At 41.6% G+C, this 27,140-nt stretch overlaps 1 long non-coding RNA gene across 1 annotated transcript in view; it reads right to left on the bottom strand.

Moving 5' to 3' along the window:
- Window positions 1-20,269, bottom strand: part of LOC129533050 (uncharacterized) — a 193,330-nt gene extending 173,061 nt beyond the window's left edge. Inside the window, exon 1 of the long non-coding RNA XR_010133504.1 lies at window positions 20,060-20,269. This is a non-coding gene — a long non-coding RNA (uncharacterized lncRNA). The remainder of the gene's footprint in view (window positions 1-20,059) is intronic.
- Between the last annotated feature and the right edge of the window lie 6,871 nt (window positions 20,270-27,140).

The following is a 27,140-nucleotide window of genomic DNA, read 5'->3' as shown; positions in this document are numbered from 1 at the left end:
ATCCCATAATATATTTTTTAACGTTATAAAAACAAAATATTTTAACTTGACAATATAGCAACTGTTTCTTAATACATGCAATAATTATTAAGATAGGTAAGAGAAAAGCTTCAGAAGATGAATAGAAATTGGGAAATGGAAGTTAATAATTGAAAAATAAATATTTTTAAAACACCAAAAATGTTGTATCTTGGAAATAAAAATATACAAGAATAAGAACATGTCATATTAGTAATAGCCCTGGCTGTAGTTTACTATGAACAGTATAGAAAATGAAAATTTCACAGGGCATATTTATATGGCAGGATATGTACAAAGATATATAAGACCCAGCTGTTTTTAAAAGAAGGAAAAAAAAAACAGTCAGTATGGAAGGCGTCAGTTTATGTACTGTATGTCTTGTAAGTCTTACAATTTTTTTTTGCTGTGGATATGTTTTTGACTGTTGAGAAAGATCCATAGAGAACTGAAAACACAGAAAGAAAAAAGCTATTCCCTGGTATCAAAAAACTACACATTTCTCCCAATAAACTGTTACCAGAATAATTCAAGATAAAGGTTAGTCTAACACATAGGTTCCCGGAAGATTGGATTTGATCGTTTTTCTTGATTGTCACTTGGGATAATTTTGAAGGTATATAAAATCTGAAATAGGGAATCATATATATCATTTCCCATTCATAAGGTAAAGTTCAAGATTAAATTTAAATGCTTCAAGTAAAATATAGAGAAGCTTAGTTTCAAATCTAACAAATAAACCATATCCAAGTTATAAAAGTGTAATAGGTAAGGAAGAATTCAAAGACAGAGAATACAGGACTTCACTGGGGAGCAAAATCATAAAGAGGTATGAGATTTTAGAGAGCTCTATCTTATGTCAAAAAGGCAGTCTCCAAGAGAAAGACCATTAGTAATTAAAGCACGTTGGAGTAGCAGCTTTAAAATATCCATTGCTGCTTAAATTGTGTCAGTCGAGCTCACGTGATTAAATCTGTGTATCATAGTTATATTTATAGTAATCCAGTCTATAGGTAAAAGGGACCAAAAATACTTTTATTAGAAGTGAAGAAAAATGCATAATTTATAGAAATAAGTCCTCAAATATTTTATAGTAGTAGACAGCAATTATTTCTTGATCTATGAAGTCCTGAAAAGTTAAAAAAGAAATAGGAAACTGTTTGCTGACAAAGGGAATTGAGATTAGCAAAGACCACTGGAATACTGAGCAGTTGGGTCAGGAGAATAGAAGCTCAGTGAATCCTATGGGAAAAGCTCTCTGGAGAACTAATGAGTTGCAAATTCACTTAAGGAAAACCTAAATTTGCATGTTAGATTTAAAAAAATTCCCTGAAATGTACATCCTTAAGAGTGGTAGTCAATGTGACTTGAATGGAAAGAGAAAAATAAAAAAGACAAGTCCCCGAATTCGAGTGCTCAATATGCAAAGCAAAAATTTTCAAAGCAGGAGTTAAGTGGGCTGCTAAAAGTGAGGTTTCTCGGTATTTTTTATTTCTTTTTTGGTTAGGTTTCTCCAAGTACTGATCACTTCATGCCGCATTTGTTTTCATTCTTCTCTACCCCTTTAACAATATAGGAAAAATCACTCCAGTGCAAAAGGAAAAAAATTTAGGAACCCGTTTTCTTCTCCCAAAGACTTAATAAGAGCAGAAAAAGGTAAAGGGAGCACAGGTGATGACTGAAACTTTAGAGAGAAAAGAAACGTAATGCACAAAATTCTTCATGTGGAAAAAGCAGGAGTCTTCTGTCCCAAAGATGAGGAACTACTGGTTTTAGGAATCATCAGAAAGCCATTGAAAACACTGTATTATAAAAGTTTTAAATTAAAAGGGTCTGTCTCTTTGGGACACCTGCAAGCCTTCTGAAAAACAACTGGGGTAATTGGCTCCCTAGTGTGTGGTTCACATAAGCAGGGAAACAGTTACTGGCGATCAGGGTAGAACTGAATGAGGATGGATGTCCTAGAAACCTAGAAAACCTACGCTTCTCCACACCTATAATAAGTCTAAGTGGCCTATGTGTTTTTAAACAGATCTTTTTTTTTTTTTTTTTTTTTTTTGTTAAGCAAGCCTCTTAATATGTTAACATTTTCTCACTTTAGGGGGAGAGAAATTTCTTCTATTAGGTTAGGCAAACCAGGAGTGCTAGAAAGGGGAAAAATGCCATATAAAATTGATGATGACCAGTAATATCTTTAAAATATATTTATGCAAGTTTCAAATTTTAAATAAAGGACACAAACTCAATCTGCAAAAGGTTTTGACTATGAGAAATTTCAGATGGAAACTTAGTAAATCAACAGAAAGTAAATAATTAGTATGAAATCTTAATTATGATATGAAGAATAGTTTGAGGCATGGGATTAATTGGGTAGCAGAGGAATGTGTTATAGGAATACATGGGTATATTTTAATTATAAAGTATTAATATTTATAATCCAACCTAATGATACAAGGTCACAAATTAGAATAAAAATGAATGCATAATTTTTGTGGAAAATTTTGCCTTTGAGTCATAAAATTCATATTTATATTATATGTTTTGATTCCAAATATGAAAAAGAGATAGAACATTTATTTTGTGTTAGTATTGCTCTTCCAGAAACCACCAGCAAGTACTAAAAAAAATCATATACTTCTGTGTTATTGCGTCTCTCTATGTTCTCATACCAGTAACTGAAAATCATGAGATTTTTGAGATAGGTCAATTGCAACAGAAAGAATAATAATTGGCTCTATCAGCTTGAGGCATCATCTGATATGGTGTCTACTGAGAGGTACAGTTACCTAGATACTTACTAAAGATCACTGTTACATATATTTTGACTAAGTAGAATGTTTATGTGGAAACTGTTTGGAATCTGATTAGTCTATAATCTGTGGAATAAAGTGGATAAAAGCTAAAATAGAGAATCTTTATTGTCAAAGCACCTAGCATTCAGGAAAGTTAGGTTTTTATTAACAATCAAACCCTCTTAAAGGATCTTATGTCTGAGGACAATTAGCCATTCATTAATTCTTATTCCTAACAAACATGCATCTAGGGTATTCTAAATGCAGGTGCTGTGCAAGTTTATGGCTACAAGAGGACAACATCCCCATCCTCAGGGAATTCAGTCCATGGATGGTGATAAGAGAAACACAAACGAACTAAAATAGACTAAAAATATAATGTGTTAAATACACTAACAATTCCAATCTTAACAGTTTTCCTTTCACCTTTCATGTATAGATCTTTTGGTATTATATTTCAATTTTTAAATAATTAAAACATTAAAACCTGATGACTTTCCTACATAATGAAGCCATTTCCTTCCTTCTCCCAGCATAAATCACAATCACAGCACTCTCTTCTTAAAATGTACAGGACTTACCATATTTGAAATTATTGTACTTATTTTCCTTCTCACTTGATTTCCAAACTAGATTGTATAACCAAGAATGAAAATGGAAACTCTTATTTATTATGTTCATTGCTTTATTATTCTAGAAGACAACATAATCTAAATATTATAGGTTTAAGAAGATTAATTTTCCTTTCTGATTATTATGTTTTTTCTACTGTCTGGAAGGAGTAGAATTTCAAAATATAGGGTCAATTATCCCAATTTCAAAATGCTATTAATAATTATTTACTGCTTCTGAATAAAATTAAAAATATGAGTTTTATATTCTTTTTAAAGATCCATTAGTAATCACTATGTTACTAAACTTTTTTAATTAAAAGAAATATGCCACCCATCAGAACAGTATCTGTTCAGACATACTTAAAGTAACAATATTCATTTTTCAAACAATTACTTAAAGATGAATGTGTATAATTCAAAAATCTAACATTTTGGTTATTTATAATAAAATGTTTGATTTATTATAGTACCAAACTGTATTTAGTATAATTATGTTTGATTTTCTAAGTGGAAGAGATATATGTATTTGTACCACACAAGTAATAAGCAGTTCTTACTCAACTGAGTTATTTAAATTCTAAAGGCCAGAGGGATCTATTGTTTCTTATATATGTATATAATTTTTATTATATGCTACTAGAAGTTATGTGCATTTAAAATGAATTAATTAAACTCTAAAAGTCTAATTTAATCCTGAATAAAGTATGATATATGTTGCCAGGAAAAGGGGAATTAATCAAAATGCCTAATTTTAATTTATCAAAAATAATTTAACATGCATTGGAGATAATAAGAAAATGTTATAATCTTTGCACGCTGCCACTGAGAGATTCTTAAATATACCCTATTTTTATATAAATTAAAAGCTTTATGAATGAGGTGGGTTTTTTTACCCATCTTATTAAATGAAGAAAAGATATAAAACACCTCAATCAACCTTCAAACTATTACCATAAAGAAAGTGAGCTGTGGTATTAATAGACATAATTATTCCTGTTATAATAATTTTATTTTTCTTTAAAGCATAGAACTTGTGTGCCTACTAGAAAAATCAAGAACATTCTCCAGTGAGACAAGTAATATATATTTACAATGCAAATTTTTACATTAAACGACTTAGATTTATGATAATGAGTCAATTACAAACTGTTTGAATATTAAAATATTACTCAAAGCTAAGGATAAAATGTCCATTACCCTTTTACTCCCTCAATATTTATCATCTGTCACTAGAAGATAGAGAGAAAAACAGTATGTAAAAACTCATTCTAGAATTTTTATAGATTTAGAATTCTACCTGTTTCTCAAAAAAATGTGATATTTTAAGAAAATTGTTTTTCATTAAAGTCTATCTTGAATAACTTATGCTGACTTTATGTGCTTTGAATATTTTTTTAATATTTTCAAGGCCACAAAAATAATTCTACAAGAAAATTTTATTTTTGTGCTTACGCTTTGTTTAAAAAATGTCAACTGTAGCTAAACAATTCACCTTTCTTTTTATTTTATTATTTTTTATATATATTTTTTATTATACTTAAAGTTTTAGGGTACATGTGCACAACGTGCAGGTTAGTTACATATGTATACATGTGCCACGTTGGTGTGCTGCACCCATTAACTCATCATTTAACCTTAAGTATATCTCCTAATGCTATCCCTCCTCCCTCTCCCCACCCCACAACAGGCCCTGGTGTGTGATATTCCCCTTCCTGTGTCCATGTGTTCTCATTGTTCAGTTCCCACCTATGAGTGAGAACATGAGGTGTTTGGTTTTTTGTCCTTGCGACAGTTTGCTGAGAATGATAGTTTCCAGCTTTATCCATGTCCCTACAAAGGACATGAACTCATCATTTTTTATGGCTGCATAGTATTCCATGATGTATATGTGCCACATTTTCTCAATCCAGTCTATCATTGTTGGACATTTGGGTTGGTTCCAAGTCTTTGCTATGGTGAAGAGTGCCGCAATAAACATACGTGTGCATGTGTCTTTATAACAGCATGATTTAGAGTCCTTTGGGTATATACCCAGTAATGGGATGGCTGGGTCAAATGGTATTTCTAGTTCTAGATCCCTGAGGAATTACCACACTGACTTCCACAATGGTTGAGCTAGTTTACAGTCCCACCAACAGTGTAAAAGTGTTCCTATTTCTCCACATCCTCTCCAGCACCTGTTGTTCCCTGACTTTCTAATGATCACCATTCTAACTGGTGTGAGATGGTATCTCATTGTGGTTTTGATTTGCATTTCTCTGATGGCCAGTAATGATGAGCATTTTTTTCATGTGTCTTTTGGCTGCATAAATGTCTTCTTTGGAGAAGTGTCTGTTCATATCCTTTGCCCACTTGTTGATGAGGTTGTTTGATTTTTTCTTGTAAATTTGTTTGAGTTCTTTGTAGATTCTGGATATTAGCCCTTTGTCAGACAAGTAAATTGCAAACATTTTCTCCCATTCTGTAGGTTGCCTGTTCACTCATGGTAGTTTCTTTTGCTGTGCAGAAGCTCTTTAGTTTAATTAGATCCCATTTGTCAGTTTTGGCTTTTGTTGCCATTGCTTTTGGTGTTTTAGACATGAAGTCCTTGCCCATGTGTATGTCCTCAATGGTATTGCCTAGGTTTTCTTCTAGGGTTTTTATGGGTTCAGGTCTAACATTTAAGTCTTTAATCCATCTTGAATTAATTTTTGTATAAGGTGTAAGGAAGGGATCCAGTTTCAGTTTTGTACATATGGCTAGCCAGTTTTCCCAGCACCATTTATTAAATAGGGAATCCTTTCCCCATTTCTTGTTTTTGTCAGGTTTGTCAAAGATCAGATAGTTGTAGATATGTGGCATTATTTCTGAGGGCTCTGTTCTGTTCCATCGGTCTATATCTCTGTTTTGGTACCAGTACCATGCTGTTTTGGTTACTGTAGCCTTGTAGTATAGTTTAAAGTCAGGTAGCGTGATGCCTCCAGCTTTGTTCTTTTGCCTTAGGATTGACCTGGCAATGTGGGCTCTTTTTTGGTTCCATATGAAAGTAGTTTTTTCCAATTCTGTGAAGAAAGTTATTGGTAGCTTGATGGGGATGGCACTGAATCTATAAATTACCTCGGGCAGTATGGCCATTTTCACAATATTGATTATTCCTACCCATGAGCATGGAATGTTCTTCCATTTGTTTGTATCCTCTTTTACTTCATTGAGCAGTGGTTTGTAGTTCTCCTTGAAGCGGTCCTTCACATCCCTTGTAAGTTGGATTCCTAGGTATTTTATTCTCTTTGAAGCAATTGTGAATGAGAGTTCACTCATGATTTGGCTCTCTGTTTGTCTGTTATTGGTGTATAAGAATGCTTGTGATGTTTGCACATTGATTTTGTATCCTGAGATTTTGCTGAAGTTGTCTATCAGCTTAAGGAGATTTTGGGCTGAGACGATGGGGTTTTCTAGATATACAATCAGGGATGCCCTCCCTCACCACTCCTATTCAACATAGTGTTGAAAGTTCTGGCCAGGGCAATCAGGCAGGAGAAGGAAATAGAGGGTATTCAATTAGGAAAAGAGGAAGTCAGATTGTCCCTGTTTGCAGACGACATGATTTTATATCTAGAAAATCCCAATTTACCTTTCAAATTAATTTTCAAAAAACAGAAATTTAAAGATTAATTTAAATATGATATTGCATCATATTTTTTGAATTAATAGAATATATTAATTGTCAAAAAGCTAGGATATATGCATAATCAAAGTGAAAAAAATCTGTAATTTCATGACCATGATAAAATACTGGCAACATTTTGGTAAAAAATATTTTCCTATATCATTCTATGTTTAAGTAAATAAATGTTTTTTCTATATAGTAATTTGATTTTGATGCTTAGGTAATTTTGCAGCCTGCTATTCTTAATTTTAGCTTATTTAATTATCCATTCTTTTTTTCATTTTGTAAGGTTCAGTTAGGTTGCAAGGGCTAGGCATAGCATTTACTGAGTGCTAAACGTATGCCAGTCACTCTTTATCCAGCTGCAGATACAGCAGTGAATAAGAGAAACAGTTTCTGCCCTTGCCAAGTTTATTTTACCATAAGGAAGATTGGCAATAAACACATAAAGAGATAATGAAAAAATCAAATAGTAAAAGGAGTTATACAGCACACAATATGAAATAAAGAATGTAATTTTCTATAGGATGGTGAGGAAAGACATTTCTGAAAGGGTGACTTTTAAGTAGAAACATAAATAAAATGTAGAAGCTATGGGGATATCGGAGTTATCTAACTATCCTAGGCAAAAGTATTCTAAATGAAGATTACAGCAAATTCAAAGTTTCTGATGTTAGAATATGCTTGCCATATTCTACGTAAAGTAAGAAGACTGGTGTGGTAGGAACATTGTTTAGTTAGTTTGGAGAGGTGTCCAGAAACAAAACATGCTGATCTTTGTATCCTTAGGTAAATCTTTGAATCATACTGTAAATTTGATGGAAATCTAGAGATAAGGTTTTGATATACCTTGAACGAAGCAAACCGTGTGTGACTATCCTATCACATCATCCTCTCTACCTGAAGAAATCTACCCTGAATCTTCATCTCCTTGCTTTTTCTCAAAAGCAGTGTCATCCAATAGAAACATAGTGAAAGTCAAATACATAATTTTGGGGGTAGCCAGAAAGAGCAAAAATTATTTTAAAATATATTTTATTAGTCCAATATGTGCAAAATATTATCACTTCAATATTTTAAAATATTAGTGAAATATTCTATATTTTTTCAATTAGAGATTTTTTAAATTTAATTATCAAGCAATTAGCAAATCATGCCCTAACAATTTTTAAAACTGCACATTGCATATTAATTAAGCAATCCAAAGGGTCAGTCCTATTTTGTTTTACCTACATGATCTCTGTAATTATATAGTTCTGTCACTTAAAATACTGAGTTTGATTTTAGTTTTTAAATCTTAAAAATCTTTCATAGTAAATATATTATCTACGAAATTTCTGAGAATGTTGTTTTTCAGAATGTGGTAATACATATATATAACTATAATTGTGATTCTAAAGCTGGTTTTCTACAGCATTATATATGTACATGTAAAAAATTATATGATTTTGTGATAATATAGTTCTCAAAATGTTTATTTTAAAAGTGCATCTTAAGAGTAAATAAAAACATTTAATGTTTGTATTTTTGTACTTGTCATTTTAACTCTTTTTACACTACATACTCACCTCACTGGTACTTTAGCAGATAGTGAGCCATTGATATTGAATGTATAGTTTATAGTTATAGCACATCTCAATTGAGACTTGTCACATTTCATGTGCTCAAGAGTTTCATGTGGCTAGTGGCTATGATATTGGAGAGCTTGCCTTTATAGTCTTATTCAATATCGATGTATTTCTAAAAACAATACATTTTTTACATGTATGTTTTTGAACTTTAGAAAAGTGGCAATATATTTGATGCCTTTTGAAAATTTAAAAGTTGTAGTTTCTTTATGAAGCAGTGTAGTGTTGACATCTTGCTGGAGTGAGAATATTTTATTTAAATGATAAAAATCAACAAATGACAACTTGAGTGGCATTTGGTGAAATTTCATTGAAGTTTCACATGTAGTATGCAGATGTTCTTTGGATTCTATGCCTCTTAACGTTCACACATATTATATATTCTTTCTTACAGATATCAGCTATCTCCTAGTAAAAACATGAAAGATAATAAAGAGAAGCAAGAACCACAGAAGAAATTCTTTGTAGTAGTGTTAATGGCAGAGACAATAGTCCCCATATACTTCTTTCTAGGGCAGCTAGGACAGCAGTGTCATAGTCAACTTCATTGTCCATCACAGGTGAATTTGGGGGTACCATTGGTGGTATTTCAGGTTCTGCAATGGCAGCATCAGTACCTTCAGAGGACAGGTTCCAAGGGCAGAGTGAGATTGATCCAGCTGTGTATCAGTGAAACCTGGTCACAGTGCCATCCCAGTGGCTTTTTAAGTTATTAAATGTCCTCCTAACATTTTTCCCTACATATTTTAAAACAAGACTTTAAAAAATTCTTTACATTGGCTAACTAAAGAAGATAATACAATTAACAAAACAGAACTATTGAAAACTATAAGGTAAATATAATGTTGAATATAATCAAAGCATTATAAGCTAAAATTAATGGAAGCGTGATGGAACAAAATCAAGATGAGATAAAATGCAAAACTTAAAAGCTCAAAAATTATTGCATTAAATAAAGTAAAATAGTAAGTGGCACTTACCAATGAAGAGATATCCCTCTTTTCTGGTTTTGAGTTCTAACAAATAGTTTAAAATATTGAAACCTAATATAATAAATATTTTTCAAAAAAATAGAAGGGAGAAGAGTATTTAATTCTATAAGGCAAATAGAGACTTCTAGCAAAACCGGATGAAGTATAAGAAATAGGAAGGAGGTATTATTGTTAGATTTTATTTATTTTTAAAAATGTACACAAATGCAAATCTTCTGAATTATTTACCTAACTACTTTCAATGATAAATTTAAAAACAGTATGTCAGAATCAAGCAATTCATATTCTACTAGGTAATTGTAGTTCAAAAATCATTAATAAAATTAATACAGCATAATTCATTACAATGCTGGACAAAAATATATATATACACACAATCTTATACAATTGTGTATATAGATACAAATCTATCATTATTAATTTATTTTATACACACAAACACATATATATATTGTTAGCAAATCACTGTATTCTCTTTTTCTTTTTCCTTCAGTCACTCTCCCTATGTCATCACCTTGATCTCTGTGGTCACCTCGCTACTTAACCATTTGTATCTAAGACTTTCTGACAGGTTCTGCTTTCAAGGGATACCAAACTTAAAGAGTTGTTATTAGGAGAGGTTGAAGTAAGTAGACTCATGTAATTGAGATGAGGAGGAGAAGATCTCTCAATGGCTACATGGCAAGAAGGATACAATGCTGATGGCAAGTAGATTGGTGGTAATCTCTGTCATATTATTGCATTTCAATAACTAAGAATTTCACCTTTAGTGAACTTGAACTAAGTACAAATGAAAAGGAGGGACTGGAGTTATATAGGAATTGCAGCACATATTTCTTGAGATGTGGAGCATCCCCAAACTGGAAACATCAGCCATGCTGAGAAATTTGTTCATATGCCATTTCTTAGATGTATTTTAGACCTACTAAATGAGAAACTGAGGTTCAGGGCCCAGAAATCTGTATTTTAATTAGTTTTTTAGGAGACACTGATGCTCACTAATTTTTGAGCATCAATGCTCTAGTACTTAAATGATTTGGGAATGATAATGATCATAAAAATTGTCTAGTCAATGGCACTCATTAAATGCCTTTTAAGTCTTAAAGAAACAGAATTATAGGCTCAGGGTGGCTATCTCTCACTCTGGATATGTTAGGAAAGCCAATGTTATCTATGACTGGATTTATATGTCAAAGTCAATGCCCTGATTAGAAAAGAGTGTGTCCAGGGACCCAGATGAGGACATTTCGATGCACATGAAAACCTTTAACACCAGATTGCCCTAACACCCCTGGGCCAGCATATGTCACCCTTTTTATTAGAAAGAGAAATCTTTGTCTAGAGACCATGCAAAAAACAAAACAACAACAAAACCTCGTTTTATGAGGATACCTTGTAATGATTATCCTCCTCAGTATACTCCTTACCTCTCCTAATTGTTTTCACAGCATTAACAAAAGTGAGGTGACAGAATAGTCTAAGTTGGGTCAGATAGTCTTTTCTCTGGGAAGAAGTAATTTACTCATTATATTAATTACAGTAATTAAATGTACAGATGAATAGTACAGGTAAAAATGGATCTTGAGGGTATTGAACCCTCAAAGAGTAGAATACAAGACTTTATAGAGAAGAGGTTATTGAAATGTAAGCATGACATGGGAGTCACAATATTCTTGGAAGATGGTTCTTTGAAACCATGACATGTTAATATGCTAAAGAAATGAAATAAAACTCCCAAAACTGCCCTGCCGAGTATGACGAAGACTTTATAATGCACAGGTGTATGGTATGGTTAAAATGAATTTATTGGAGAAACTCAGAGAATCTACAAACCAAGGATGTTTTCCAGGTTAGCTAAGAGGGCATTAACTTTATTATTATAAAAAGGAATGTACTTGTAAGGTTGCACTACCATATATGATTAGCTAAATGGTTAATTTTCTCAGAAGGGCAACTTTAACATTAATAGCCATGTAACTGGGCTTTTCCATGTTAATGGGAAGGAGATGATTCTTGAATAACAAAGGTCAGATATTGACATGTAACCCTCAAATGCAAGGCAAAAATAATTAGTTAAATGTACAATAAATACTAAGTTGCAGCCAAAGTCTCTATATTTACAGGGATCTATATTTACAGGAACCTATAGTAGTAGCTAATAAACCACAGTGTTCCCAAGAGTGAGATAAGTAGCAAGTGACCTAGTTGCTACTAAACTCTTATAACAAGAAAACCAAATGAAGTAAAAATCTGTTGAGTAGAAGGCTCATATCAGGTGTCAAATGGCATATCGTGATTTAACACCCTGTTTACACATCTGAGCACTTCTTAAATCCAGAGTCTATAGACATGAAGGCTGGATTTCCCTAAAATGACCCTGAAACAGCACTGCAAATATGGGAGTAAATATTTCCTCAATTCTTCCTAAGGGTTTGTGGTCATTTACATGGTAGTGGAGAGAGAAAACAACTAAGCCTTTTCAGCGTTGTCCAACAGAAGCTCCGAGATGAAACTGATACCTGAAAAAAGGAATGGGCTTCTTTGTAGGCAGGAGGCATATGGAAACCAGGTGATAAATAGAGTCTTGGGTTACCTCTGTCTTTTAGTAAATAAAACACCCACAAGCTCATACTTTTTTCAATATATAATTAGAATAGGTACATCTAGTAATTTATAACTCTCACTTTGGTCCACTGACCTTTAATTTAAGAGCCATTAATGAACAGAAGAGTGAAGCTGAGAGCCTTTAAAACTGAAAACCTCTATCCTCTTTACCTCTAAAGATGAGGATAAAAGAGTAGTGGTGCTCATTGTTTCCTCATTTATTTCAGATCTCTACTCCCATTCAAAGTGGTAAATTACTCCAGAAAACTTAACCAAATCGTTGTCCCAATTATAGGTTGACTAAGCAGTAGTTCCCATGACAACTTGTATGGTGTCTGCACTGGGGGGAAAAATACAGTCTCTGAAATTTTTTATGAGGTTATTGATCTAGAAAATGCATTAGTTGCAATCCCTGTCATTGGAGAAAATAAAATTCAGTCCCTATGCACATATGAACAGCAGTTCACATTAAATATTTTACACCAGAGTTATGTTAACTGTCTTGCTCTGTTGCAATACATCTTGAAAGGACCTTGATCATCTTGACATTCCATGTAATTCACAGTCATCCACTGTAATGCTCCACAATATCATTCTAATTATACCTAAAGAACAGGAAGTAACAAGTACACTAGATGCCCTAACAAGAAATACGCATGCCAGGAAATAAAAGATAGACCCCACAAAGGTTCAGCCTGCCCATGCTGAAATGTGTAAGACTTCAGTAATTAGAGATATTAATTAGAAGTGCTAAGAATGTCTCTTCAAGGCAAAGGGCAACATTACTGAATGTTGCCTTTTCTATCACTGAGAATGAGGCAGAATTATGGTACTCCTCTTTAGTATTTGGAGACAACATGTACTATATCAGAAAGCTACCATAATTAATTTTAAATGTCAATTTGACTGGACCACAGGGTGCCCTGATATTTGGTTAAACATTATTTCTGTGTATATATTGATATTCAGGGCTATCAAGTAGTTATTATAATGTACTTCATTTTACAGATGAAGAAATGGGACTTTGTAATTTCAAACTAAGCTCCAGAGTTGTGCTCATAAATCATTACACTGTGCTACTTCTGTTTGTATACTTCATATTATATTTTGGTGTACAAGCAATATATATTTCTTACACATGCATATGTGCATGAGAACAATTCCATAAGAATATACGCTAACTTGTTAGGAAAAACTATCTCTGACAAATGGGATCCAGGTTGTGCTGGTATCATTTCAATAATCATTCCTGGGAAGAAATTTTATTATTTAGAATAAAATACTCATTATATTACATTTAATTATAATAAAATCACTCAAAAAAAAAGCTACAGTAAACATTATAACACCAGCCTGGGAACCATAGCGAGACCCCAGTCTCTAAAAAAATTCAAAAAATTACCCATGCATGGTGGCATGTGCCTGTAGTTCCAGACACTCAGGAAGTTGAGGTAGGAGGATCACTTGAGCCCAGGAGTTTGAGACTGTAGTGAGCTATGATTGCACCACTGCGCTTCAGCCTGCAATCTCTTATACATAAATGCATACATACACACACACACACGCACACATAAAATAATTTTTCAAATCAGCAAATGTAAAAGTGTAATCAACAATTCAAGAGAAAACAATTATGTAAGAAAGGTTACCTAAGAAACACAGAACATTAAATTAGTTATAAATAATATTTAACTACTTATAATGGCATACATAGTGAAAAGTAATATTATAAAAATATATCTATAACAATATTGGATCCATAGGTGAGAAGAGTATGTTTATGTGTATGTGTGTAGAGAGACAGAAACTTGTAAAAGGTTTAAATATTCATGTTTCATCGTTGGTAGTGAGGAGAAAATCTTACATGGAAATATCAAAAAATAGAAAAATAACCTCATTAAATTCTGAAAAATGTCTATAGTTTCAAAATCCAAAAGCTTGTTGGGAGCTACAATCTGTATTATTAAGGTTATTAAGGATGTATTATAGTACTAGCAGTTGTTCTATTTGTCTATGGAATGTACATAAGACATGGATTTCTTCTCATGAGAACATATACGGCTACACCTACTACTGAGTGGTTCATTTTCAATATTTGATATCAAACGTGAGCCCAGATATGGCATCATTTCTTAGGTGGATCAGCCAGATATTAGGTAACAAGTTGATTACATTGGGTCAATTCCGTCATGGAAAAGGGTAGCATTTTTCTTCATACTAATAGGCACTTATTTTGAATATTGAAATATCTTTCCTATTCATAAATCTTCCAACAAAACCATCATATTTAATGTCTTATTCTTCATCATGGTGTGGAAAATTTTCCATAGCATTACTTCCTGCTAAAGAACTCATTTTATAGAAAGCATGGAAATGGCCTCATACTTATGAACGTTTCTTGTTTTACCATATTTCCTTCACACTGAAACAGCTGCCCTGATGAAACAACTGAAGGGACTTTTAGAGATGCCCTTAAGCCATCAGCTAGAAACACCTTGTGTGGCTGCAGTATAGCCTCATAACAGGGTATATACAGATATTCTCTAAATCATGGACCTATATACAGTCATGTGTTTTCTTTGTTTTTTGTTTGTTTGTTTGTTTGTTTTCTTTTTGAGACGGAGTCTTGCTCTGTTGCCCAGGCTGGAATGCAATGACTCGGTCTTGGCTCACTGCAAGCTCCGCCTCCTGGGTTCATGCCATTCTCCTGCCTCAGCCTCCTGAGTAGCTGGAACTACAGGCACACCCCACCACGCCTGGCTAATTTTTGCATTTTTAGTAGAGATGGGGTTTCACCATGTTGGTCAGCTGGTCTCAAACTCCTGACCTCAAGTGATTCACCCACCTCGGCCTCCCAAAGTGCTGGGATTACAGGCGTGAGCCATGGTGCCCAGCCCAGTCATGTGTTTTCTATATTTAGAATTCTTAAGTCTGGAATTAAGGGGTGGAGTTATAGGTACATCAGCTAATTCTTTCTGCTATTATTACTCAAGATAATTTATTAGTGGAATATTTGTTTTCAGTCACCCCAGTTTTGGGCCTGGTTGGTCTAGAGACCTTGGTTCTCAATGTGTCACCAGGAGACATAGCATCTGTTCTATTAAAATGACAGTTCAGACTATTGTCTGTCTACATCAGCTCCTCATGTCAGTGAACTAACAGACAAACAATAGGGTTACTTACTGATTAGGGCTATTTATCTTAATAATCAAGGTAAAATTGGGTTGCTGTTACATAATGAAGATAAAGAATAGGATATCTGTAATGCATGGACTCTCCCAGGCAACCTTTCAGTTTAGCCATGTACTTTGATAAAATTCAATGTAAAACTAAAAAAATCCAATGTGGGTAGGAGAGTTTAGGACCTGATCATTTTTTTTTTTAAAAAAAGGAGCGAATTACAAGACAGTAAATTACTACTTTTCTAAATTTTTGCTGAGAAAATAAAGGGACTATGGAAGGGGTTGTGGAAGTTATAAATACTAGCTATGCCCATGTAACCCATGGCCAAAACAAAGACTTTAATAAAGTATTTCTTTCTTATCTTGGTATAAATATGTGTTTATATGTCAACCAATTATTTTCTCCTTCACCATTCCTATGTAATCTAATACAATGTAATAGTGGTCTAACTTACATTTCAGTATTTAAGTTGCAGAATGTCAAAGGTTGTTTATGACCCAGTTAGAAGAATAATGGCCATCACTCAAAGATAAATGGATAGGTTGATGGATAAGATAGAGGTAATATATGACATATATTTTAGAGAACGGGTTATATTTTAAGTTGTATGAAAGATAGTTGCATTATGTTAAGTGAAAGCATGCTTTTGCTTCTGATTTTTTTAAAAAAGTTAAATACATTTAAAAGAAGTATACATGGATACTAAGTTGACAGAGGATACATTTTGGTGATTCTGTAGTGTCAACATAGGAATGTGGAAAGAAGTTTCTTAGAGTTTCATTTCTGCCAGATTACAGGCTGAATTTCCCTTCTGCATGATTACAGGTTAGGTTGCATATGTAAAATAGAGGTAATATATGATATACATTTTAGAAAGAGAGTTATATTTTAAGTTGCATGAAAGATAGTTACATCATGTTAAGTGAAAGCATAGTTTTGCTTCTGACTTATTTAAAAAGTTGAACACATTTAGAAGAATATACATGGACTAAGTTGACAAAGGATAAATTTTGGTGATTTTGTAGTGTCAACTTAGCAATGTGGAAAGAAGTTCCTCAGAATTTCCATTCTGCAAAATTACAGGCTGAATTTCCTTTCTGCATGATTACAGGCTAGGTTGGGGGCAAGTGGTATGTCAGTGCTATTTTGAAAGGTGGAACTGAAGCAGCAGTCATTTTACTCTCAGAGTTGGTGTAGAGCATCAGGTGCCATTGCAGATGACTCAGGGCACTGATATGCTGGCATATCTTGTTGGTTTGGGGCAGCAGCCAGACCTACAGCTCTTCCAGCTCCCTTAGATTTTCTCATTAAGCTTCTTCAAGTTCTGATTCAGGTAAATGTGTAGCTCTATGGTGAAAGGTGCCAGTTTCTTCTGGAGGTAATGTGCATTAATTAGGTTGGAGTTGTTGAATGTTAAATGTAGATTTTATTTTGTCCTGTGTGTTTCAGTTTGTTCTTTTGGGATCCAATTCGTCCTCAGAGGTTTCAGTTTGTAGACACTCTCTTTTGATTCATGCCTGTCTTTGCTTCCCAACTGCTGCCCCTGGGGACCTAGCATTTTTACTCACCACCAGAGTCAGAAAATAATTATCTATACATTGCTTATCCAACTCCACAATTGAGTCAGATCTAAATCTAAAGAATCTGCCAGGGTGTTACCACCCAGATCCAAACCATCATTTGTTACTTGAATTGTCGTAGTCTCCTAATTTTTGTCCCTGCTTCTATTGTTTGCTCTTTTAATGTTTATTAATAAAATAATGTATGTGATGTAGTTAAAATGAAAATCAGATTATATCACTTCTCTATTAAAAGTATTGCAATAGAATCTCATTTTACAAATGTATGTTTCCTTTAACAATCGTTAAGTTTCTTTGAGACAAAATTTAAAAAAAATTTTGTCTTATTATTTTCCCCATAACGTATTCACTCTGTTCACTTTGGGCACATTAATTTTCTTACAGTTTATCATGCATGCTCCCAACTGTACCATACCATCTTTGCGCAAACATTATCTTTTCAGTGAGTACTACTCAGACCACTTAGTATCACAACCTGTCTTTATCTTGTTCAATGATCAATACATAAAATCACTTTTCTCCAGATTTTGTATTAACCTTTAATATTGTTACAGCTTGAGTATCCCTTATTCAAAGTGCTTGGAACCAGAGGATTTTGGCCTATTTGCATAACATAATGAGATATCTTCAGGTTGGAACCCAAGTCTAAACATAAAATTTATGTTTTATATAAACCTTATACACATAGGCTGAAAGTAATTTTAGGCAATATTTTAAATAAATTTGTTCATGAAACAAAGTTTTAACTGTATATTGACTATAACTTGCCACTTCAGATTTGGTATGGAACCTTCCACCTTGCCAATGTCATGTTGGCATTCTAAAAGTTCTGAATGTTGGATCACTTTAGATTTCAGATTTTTAGATTCGAAATCCTCAATCTGTATAATGTTACAAATGTCAGTAATCTCATAAATATCTGATATTTTCTTCATTTATATCTTTATCATATGTCATCTATGTAAAGAAACATCTTTTAGTGGGGAATATAATTAATTAAACTGAGAAAAAGTCTCAGTGAATTGTTACATTATTTATTTTGGTCTCTGTATTAGTTCCCTAAGGCTTCCATAACAAAGAATCATAAACTGGGTATCTTAGAGTAAAATTTTTTTGTCTAACAGCTGTGGATGCTAGACGTCCAAAATCGTGGTTTTAGAAAAACGATGTTCCCTCTGAAAACTGAAGGGCAACCATTTTTTGACTCTTCCTAGCTTCTGTTGGTTTTCTAGCAATATTTACCATTTCTTGGGTTATAGAGGCATCCCTCCAATCCTTGGCATGACATTCTCCCTGTGTTCTCTCACATTGTCTTTTTCTGCGGATGTCTGTTTCTATGTCTAAATTTCCCCCTTTTATAAAGACACAAGTTATATTGGACTAAGGTGCATCTTAATTACCTTATTTTAACTCGAATGCCTCAATAAAGAACTATTTCCAAATAATGTCACAATCTTAAATACTGAGGAGTTACATATTTAACATATTATCTTGGGGTACAAAATGCAACCCATAATAGTGTCCATGTTAATTGATCATGTTTAACTCCAAAAGTATATACAAAATGTGTTTTTAAAAAGAGAGAGTGAGAAAGAAAAAATCTATTCTACTTTAGTAGATATAATACCTACTGGGATGCATCAACCAGATCCCTCTTCAAGCCTTATTGCTTCAGCTACTGAGTGTTACCTGCAGATAGCTAGCACTTTGCTCTCAGACTTCTTGCAGAATTGCTTTAGGTAAAGTGAGTTGTCTCATCTAAGATCACACTCCCCTACAAGAACAGCTCAAAACTAGTGACTAATTTTGATACAAGGGTTTAAATGCCCAATCCTTTTGTTAAAACTCAGAATAATTCAAATTTACAAAACTTCCTATGGGGCTATGTGAGACCTTCATTGAAAGTGCATTGTAGCCCAAGTTCTCTGTTGGCCTAATACAGCTTTATAACCTCCCTTTCAGTAAGTAAAGATCCTGAGAGCACTTCTTATATTTTCTACATGCTGCTAATCTCCATCTCAGGTGCTACTTCAAAGAGATTTTTAGAATATACTTCCTGAGGAATTCAACATATGGCATCTATTATCAGTATTGGTGTGAGAAAGCAGACACTAACGTAAGTTTTTGGATAAACTGCTATTTAGCTGGAAATGATCACTAGTACAAGGCACTAGTACAATCACTAGTACAAGGAAAAGCAAAGGAAGCTCCTGGCAATAGGTAATGGTGACATTTTAACATTTTCTGTGGTGGTACACTGGAGTGATATGCCAGTAGAAGGAAATTAACTAGTAGGTACAAAATATAAAATCTTGTGTTTTTTGGTTTGTTTTGTTTTGTTTTTAGAATAAGAGAGAATTAGTAACTATGAGGAATTTGGAATTGAGTTGATGTTCCTAATCATAATTTATGCTTTAAAACATAAAAGAATGAGAGTGATTAACAAACAACTCCTTACATAAAAGTCAGAGGCCGTCTTGTTTAGTATAGAAAAAGACTTAAATTCTGTACCCAGAAGGAAGAAAAAGCTGAGGACTTGTAACTTATTAGAGTAGCAGAGTTTCAAAGAAAGTTGCTCTATCAAATTATGAAGATCAGCTGTCTCAAGATCAGGTCCCTAGCTGGGCCAGAATGGGTTTGTGACACACGGAATGCAAATAATTGGGCTGATGTGCCCCATAACCATGCATTTCCAGATTTTCCTCAACTCTCTGAGCCTGCAATAGGGTCTCATGTCTCCCCATTAGGAGTTGGTACCTCTCGTAAGAGAGAGACAGAAGTGGGCACACAGAAACGCACGCGCGCACGCACGCACACAGACACACACACACACCCATGACGCACACAGATATACAGCAGGTAACACCCACCCCCAGGCAGCCCCTGAAGCTGCCGGCTTCTGCTCTCCGCGACTACGAAGCCACCGGTGAGACAGCAGCCCACGGAGACACAGGCAGACCTGTCCTTGACATCACAAGGGTGCCACTTTTGGGGAGACTCACCAGCACACCGTCCGCGCACGCCTGAGGCTGGGATCCCGCGCTGCCTCCCCGGAGATCTGTCTGAGGTTTCTTCCTCCTGTGGTTTCTTCCTGCTGGCGGACCCTCCGCGAATCGCAGCCTCCGGAGACCGTTCTGGTAACTGCCCTGGCCAGGACTAGTCTCAGCCCTGACTCTGACACACGATCACACAGGGCTCCTACTTCGCCAAGTCTCAGGGACCCATCCCCGGGCAACGGTGGCGGTCACTGTGACCAAAGCGGAGGCTCGGGCCGCGCGCATGCGCACTGGCGAGGCCGACTCACCCGCCCCACCCCACCACCCCTTCCTCGGCAGAGTCAGGCTGCGGACCCTTTAAAAAATGGCGGCGAGGCCGCGGCTGCGGGGACTGGGGCGGCGGTGCTGGAGGTTGCGGCGGCCGCGGCTGGGGCGCAGCCCGGGACGGCGGGTGGGAAGAGGACTACCAGAGGGGCCTGCGGGAGACCCAGGATCGGACCCATAGGAGTCCTGTCGTCAGGACCTCCTTGATCGCTCTTCTGCTTCGGTTCCGGGTGAAGGAGGAGCTTCGGGGTGCTGGCTGGGCTGCGCGGACTCCTCTTGGGATCCGATGATGGATCCCACCGGGTGATCGGGAATGGGGTTACAATGCAGTGAGGCGGAAAGGGTCTCGCCGGGGCACGGAAAGATCCCCAGGGCCGGAAGGCGTGCTGTCGTCTGCAACGGCACTGACCCATGAGCCCACTGCCTCCCTCCTTCCTGGGTGGAGCGGGGGCCTGCCTTCATCTCCAAGGCCCGGGGGCTCCGGCATCCCGACGCGGCTTCCGGCGACACGGGCAAAGACAGACAGAGGCGAGTCCGAGCTGGAGCCCGTGTGACCACACGTGGCACTGACGTCCCCCTAGAGCACATGGAGTGAGCGTGTGTCTTTGAGGCCGTAGGGGGCGACGACGAGACGGATGGTGATGTCCAGGCGTGCGCCCGGGGACCACCGGAGACCCGCCCCACAAAGCGGAGGAAAAGCCAAGCACACCTGCAAACCTGCGAGACAGGGCCTGCGCGCGAGTCCAGGCCACATTCAGGGAGGCCCGCCAGAGGAGCCGAGAGCTTTGGACCAAGTACACCCCACCCCCACGCCACCACCGCCTAGGTACCCCTGACGCAACCTCCCCTACACCCAGCCAAAACCCAGTCCCGTTGGCTCCCTGACATCCCTGGCAGCCAAAAGATTCAGTGCCAGAAGGCGCTTTCCGCAGGAGCGGAGGAACCGGTTGGCCCTCAAGGATCAGACACGAAATGCAGGTGGGATGCAACACCGCCTTTCCTGGAAGGCCAATGTGGGGAACGGTGGGCTTGCCTCCCCCCCTTCCTGGACCGAGCCCGCAGCCATCACTTGGGCCATGGACACCAAGAGAGATTCCCTGTCCCACAGAGGTATGGAAGCCCAGAGCTCCAGGAACACCACACCTGCCCAATCATCCAGAAAGAGGTGTGGAGAGGGAAACGATCATGACACGGACGCCCACGGGGTTTCTCCCTGATGGACTGGGAAGTCTTCTTTGTTGAAGACATGGAGCCAGACTAAGAAGCCGCCAGGCTTCTCAGAGACAGGGCAGACACAGCAAGAGGGAGGACAGAGCCCAGGCAGGATACGGGGCCATGCCACCACCACGGGCATGCGGGGAGGAGTGTCAAACGGGTGACTCGGCCAGGAAGGCCAGCCTTTGAGTGACAGAGATGCTTGCCCCATCCCCTTGCCGGCTTCCTTCTCCGTCCCTGCGTCGAGCTGTGGCTACATTTCTCCATGAGGGAGAGGGCGAGAGGCGTGAGAACCATATTCTTGAAGGTCTGCGGGCACCCTCCTGCGGGTGGACAGTGAGCGCCTGGGAGGCCGTTGTCCTTCGTTGGGGAGCGGTCGTCTGGATCTAGCCTAGCAAAGGGGCTGCTCCGGATGGGGTGGGGGCGAAAACCCCTGCGGTTCCGACGCAGATGCCGGCGTTGCCCAGGCCTTCACAGACCCCCAAACTGGAACCGCCGGGAAACCGATTGCCAACCGGCCACACGACCCAGGCAGAGACGCGGGGAGAGGCTGACCAGAAGAAAGGCCGACCTGCAAGAAACCCACCCTCCGGCGCACAGGGAACATGTGTCCCAAGGCACACGCACACACTGACGGACAGAGATAGAGAGGGCGACGGAAAGAGCGAGGAGGGAGAGAGAGAGAGAGAGAGAGAGACGTAAGAGAGAGACAGAAGTGGGCACACAGACAAGCACGCGCGCACGCACGCACACAGACACACACAGACACACAGACACACACACACACACACACACCCATGAGGCACACAGACATACAGCAGGTAACACCCACCCCCAGGCAGCCCCTGAAGCTGCCGGCTTCTGCTCTCCGCGACTGCGAAGCCACCGGTGAGACGGCAGCCCACGGACACACAGGCAGACCTGTCCTTGACATCACAAGGGTGCCACTTTTGGGGAGACTCACCCACAAACCGTCCGCGCACGCCTGAGGCTGGGATCCCGCGCTGACTCCCCGGAGATCTGTCTGAGGTTTCTTCCTCCTGGGGTTTCTTCCTGCTGGCGGACCCTCCGCGAATCGCGGCCTCCGGAGACCGTTCTGGTAACTGCCCTGGCCAGGACTGGTCTCAGCCCCGACTCTGACACACGATCACACAGGGCTCCTACTTTGCCAAGTCTCAGGGACCCATCCCCGGGCAACGGTGGCGGTCACTGTGACCAAAGCGGCGGCTCGGGCCTCGCGCATGCGCACTGGCGAGGCCGACTCACCCGCCCCACCCCACCACCCCTTCCTCGGCAGAGTCAGGCTGCGGACCCTTTAAAAAATGGCGGCGACGCCGCGGCTGCGGGGACTGGGGCGGCGGTGCTGGAGGTTGCGGCGGCGACGGCTGCGGCGCAGCCCGGGACGGCGGGTGGGAAGAGGACTACCAGAGGGGCCTGCGGGAGACCCAGGGTCGGACCCATAGGAGTCCTGTCGTCAGGACCTCCTTGATCGCTCTTCTGCTTCGGTTCCCGGTGAAGGAGGAGCTTCGGGGTGCTGGCTGGGCTGCGCGGACTCCTCTTGGGATCCGATGATGGATCCCACCGGGTGATCGGGAATGGGGTTACAATGCAGCGAGGCGGAAAGGGTCTCGCCGGGGCACGGAAAGATCCCCAGGGCCGCAAGGCGTGCTGTCGTCTGCAACGGCACTGACCCATGAGCCCACTGCCTCCCTCCTTCCTGGGTGGAGCGGGGGCCTGCCTTCATCTCCAAGGCCCGGGGGCTCCGGCATCCCGACGCGGCTTCCGGCGACACGGGCAAAGACAGACAGAGGCGAGTCCGAGCTGGAGCCCGTGTGACCACACGTGGCACTGACGTCCCCCTAGAGCACATGCAGTGAGCGTGTGTCTTTGAGGCCATAGGGGGCGACGACGAGACGGACGGTGATGTCCAGGCATGCGCCCGGGGACCACCGGAGACCTGCCCCACAAAGCGGAGGAAAAGCCAAGCGCACCTGCAAACCTGCGAGACAGGGCCTGCGTGCGAGTCCAGGCCACATTCAGGGAGGCCCGCCAGAGGAGCCGAGAGCTTTGGACCAAGTACACCCCACCCCCACGCCGCCACCGCCTAGGTACCCCTGACGCAACCTCCCCTACACCCAGCCAAAACCCAGTCCCGTTGGCTCCCTGACATCCGTGGCAGCCAAAAGATTCGGTACCAGAAGGCGCTTTCTCCAGGAGCGGAGGAACCGGTTGGCCCTCAAGGATCAGACAGAAAATGCAGGTGGGATGCAACACCGCCTTTCCTGGAAGGCCAATGTGGGGAACGGTGGGCTTGCCTCCCCCCCTTCCTGGACCGAGCGCGCAGCCATCACTTGGGCCATGGAGACCAAGAGAGCTTCCCTGTCCCACACTGCTATGGAAGCCCAGAGCTCCAGAAACACCACACCTGCCCAATCATCCAGAAAGAGGTGTGGAGAGGGAAACGATCATGACACCGACGCCCACGGGGTTTCTCCCTGATGGACTGGGAAGTCTTCTTTGTTGAAGACATGGAGCCAGACTAAGAAGCCGCCAGGCTTCTCAGAGACAGGGCAGACACAGCAAGAGGGAGGACAGAGCGGAGGCCAGAGCCCAGGCAGGATACGGGGCCATGCCACCACCACGGGCATGCGGGGAGGAGTGTCAAACGGGTGACTCGGCCAGGAAGGCCAGCCTTTGAGTGACAGAGATGCTTCCCCATCCCCTTGCCGGCTTCCTTCTCCGTCCCTGCATCGAGCTGTGGCTACATTTCTCCATGAGGGAGAGGGCGAGAGGCGTGAGAACCATATTCTTGAAGGTCTGCGGGCACCCTCCTGCGGGTGGACAGTGAGCGCCTGGGAGGCCGTTGTCCTTGGTTGGGGAGCGGTCGTCTGGATCTAGCCTAGGAAAGAGGCTGCTCCGGATGGGGTGGGGACGAAAACCCCTGCGGTTCCGACGCAGTTGCCCGCGTTGCCCAGGCCTTCACAGACACCCAAACTGGAACCGCCAGGAAACCGATTGCCAACCGACCACACGACCCAGGCAGAGACGCGGGGAGAGGCTGACCAGAAGAAAGGCCGACCTGCAAGAAACCCACCCTCCGGCGCACAGGGCACATGTGTCCCAAGGCACACGCACACACTGACGGACAGAGATAGAGAGGGCTACGGAAAGAGCAAGGAGGGAGAGAGAGAGAGAGACGTAAGACAGAGACAGAAGTGGGCACACACACACGCACGCGTGCACGCACGCACACAGACACACACAGACATACACACACACACACACACACACACACACACACACACACACAGACACCCATGACGCACACAGACATACAGCAGGTAACACCCACCCCCAGGCAGCCCCTGAAGCTGCCGGCTTCTGCTCTCCGCGACTGCGAAGCCACCGGTGAGACGGCAGCCCACGGACACACAGGCAGACCTGTCCTTGACATCACAAGGGTGCCACTTTTGCGGAGACTCACCCACACACCGTCCGCGCACGCCTGAGGCTGGGATCTCGCGCTGACTCCCCGGAGATCTGTCTGAGGTTTCTTCCTCCTGGGGTTTCTTCCTGCTGGCGGACCCTCCGCGAATCGCGGCCTCCGGAGACCGTTCTGGTAACTGCCCTGGCCAGGACTGGTCTCAGCCCCGACTCTGACGCACGATCACACAGGGCTCCTACTTCGCCAAGTCTCAGGGACCCATCCCCGGGCAACGGTGGCGGTCACTGTGACCAAAGCGGCGGCTCGGGCCTCGCGCATGCGCACTGGCGAGGCCGACTCACCCGCCCCACCCCACCACCCCTTCCTCGGCAGAGTCAGGCTGCGGACCCTTTAAAAAATGGCGGCGACGCCGCGGCTGCGGGGACTGGGGCGGCGGTGCTGGAGGTTGCGGCGGCGACGGCTGCGGCGCAGCCCGGGACGGCGGGTGGGAAGAGGACTACCAGAGGGGCCTGCGGGAGACCCAGGGTCGGACCCATAGGAGTCCTGTCGTCAGGACCTCCTTGATCGCTCTTCTGCTTCGGTTCCCGGTGAAGGAGGAGCTTCGGGGTGCTGGCTGGGCTGCGCGGACTCCTCTTGGGATCCGATGATGGATCCCACCGGGTGATCGGGAATGGGGTTACAATGCAGTGAGGCGGAAAGAGTCTCGCCGGGGCACGGAAAGATCCCCAGGGCCGCAAGGCGTGCTGTCGTCTGCAACGGCACTGACCCATGAGCCCACTGCCTCCCTCCTTCCTGGGTGGAGCGGGGGCCTGCCTTCATCTCCAAGGCCCGGGGGCTCCGGCATCCCGACGCGGCTTCCGGCGACACGGGCAAAGACAGACAGAGGCGAGTCCGAGCTGGAGCCCGTGTGACCACACGTGTCACTGACGTCCCCCTAGAGCACATGCAGTGAGCGTGTGTCTTTGAGGCCATAGGGGGCGACGACGAGACGGATGGTGATGTCCAGGCGTGCGCCCGGGGACCACCGGAGACCTGCCCCACAAAGCGGAGGAAAAGCCAAGCGCACCTGCAAACCTGCGAGACAGGGCCTGCGCGCGAGTCCAGGCCACATTCAGGGAGGCCCGCCAGAGGAGCCGAGAGCTTTGGACCAAGTACACCCCACCCCCACGCCGCCACCGCCTAGGTACCCCTGACGCAACCTCCCCTACACCCAGCCAAAACCCAGTCCCGTTGGCTCCCTGACATCCATGGCAGCCAAAAGATTCGGTACCAGAAGGCGCTTTCCCCAGGAGCGGAGGAACCGGTTGGCCCTCAAGGATCAGACAGAAAATGCAGGTGGGATGCAACACCGCCTTTCCTGGAAGGCCAATGTGGGGAACGGTGGGCTTGCCTCCCCCCCTTCCTGGACCGAGCCCGCAGCCATCACTTGGGCCATGGACACCAAGAGAGCTTCCCTGTCCCACACTGCTATGGAAGCCCAGAGCTCCAGGAACACCACACCTGCCCAATCATCCAGAAAGAGGTGTGGAGAGGGAAACGATCATGACACGGACGCCCACGGGGTTTCTCCCTGATGGACTGGGAAGTCTTCTTTGTTGAAGACATGGAGCCAGACTAAGAAGCCGCCAGGCTTCTCAGAGACAGGGCAGACACAGCAAGAGGGAGGACAGAGCCCAGGCAGGATACGGGGCCATGCCACCACCACGGGCATGCGGGGAGGAGTGTCAAACGGGTGACTCGGCCAGGAAGGCCAGCCTTTGAGTGACAGAGATGCTTGCCCCATCCCCTTGCCGGCTTCCTTCTCCGTCCCTGCGTCGAGCTGTGGCTACATTTCTCCATGAGGGAGAGGGCGAGAGGCGTGAGTACCATATTCTTGAAGGTCTGCGGGCACCCTCCTGCGGGTGGACAGTGAGCGCCTGGGAGGCCGTTGTCCTTCGTTGGGGAGCGGTCGTCTGGATCTAGCCTAGCAAAGGGGCTGCTCCGGATGGGGTGGGGGCGAAAACCCCTGCGGTTCCGACGCAGATGCCGGCGTTGCCCAGGCCTTCACAGACCCCCAAACTGGAACCGCCGGGAAACCGATTGCCAACCGGCCACACGACCCAG

Source organism: Gorilla gorilla, chromosome 3 (genome assembly GCF_029281585.2).
Source record: "Gorilla gorilla gorilla isolate KB3781 chromosome 3, NHGRI_mGorGor1-v2.1_pri, whole genome shotgun sequence".
NCBI classification, from domain to species: domain Eukaryota; kingdom Metazoa; phylum Chordata; class Mammalia; order Primates; family Hominidae; genus Gorilla; species Gorilla gorilla.
Note: the sequence above shows the minus strand (reverse complement) of the source record. Positions and strands in the feature narration are given on the sequence as shown.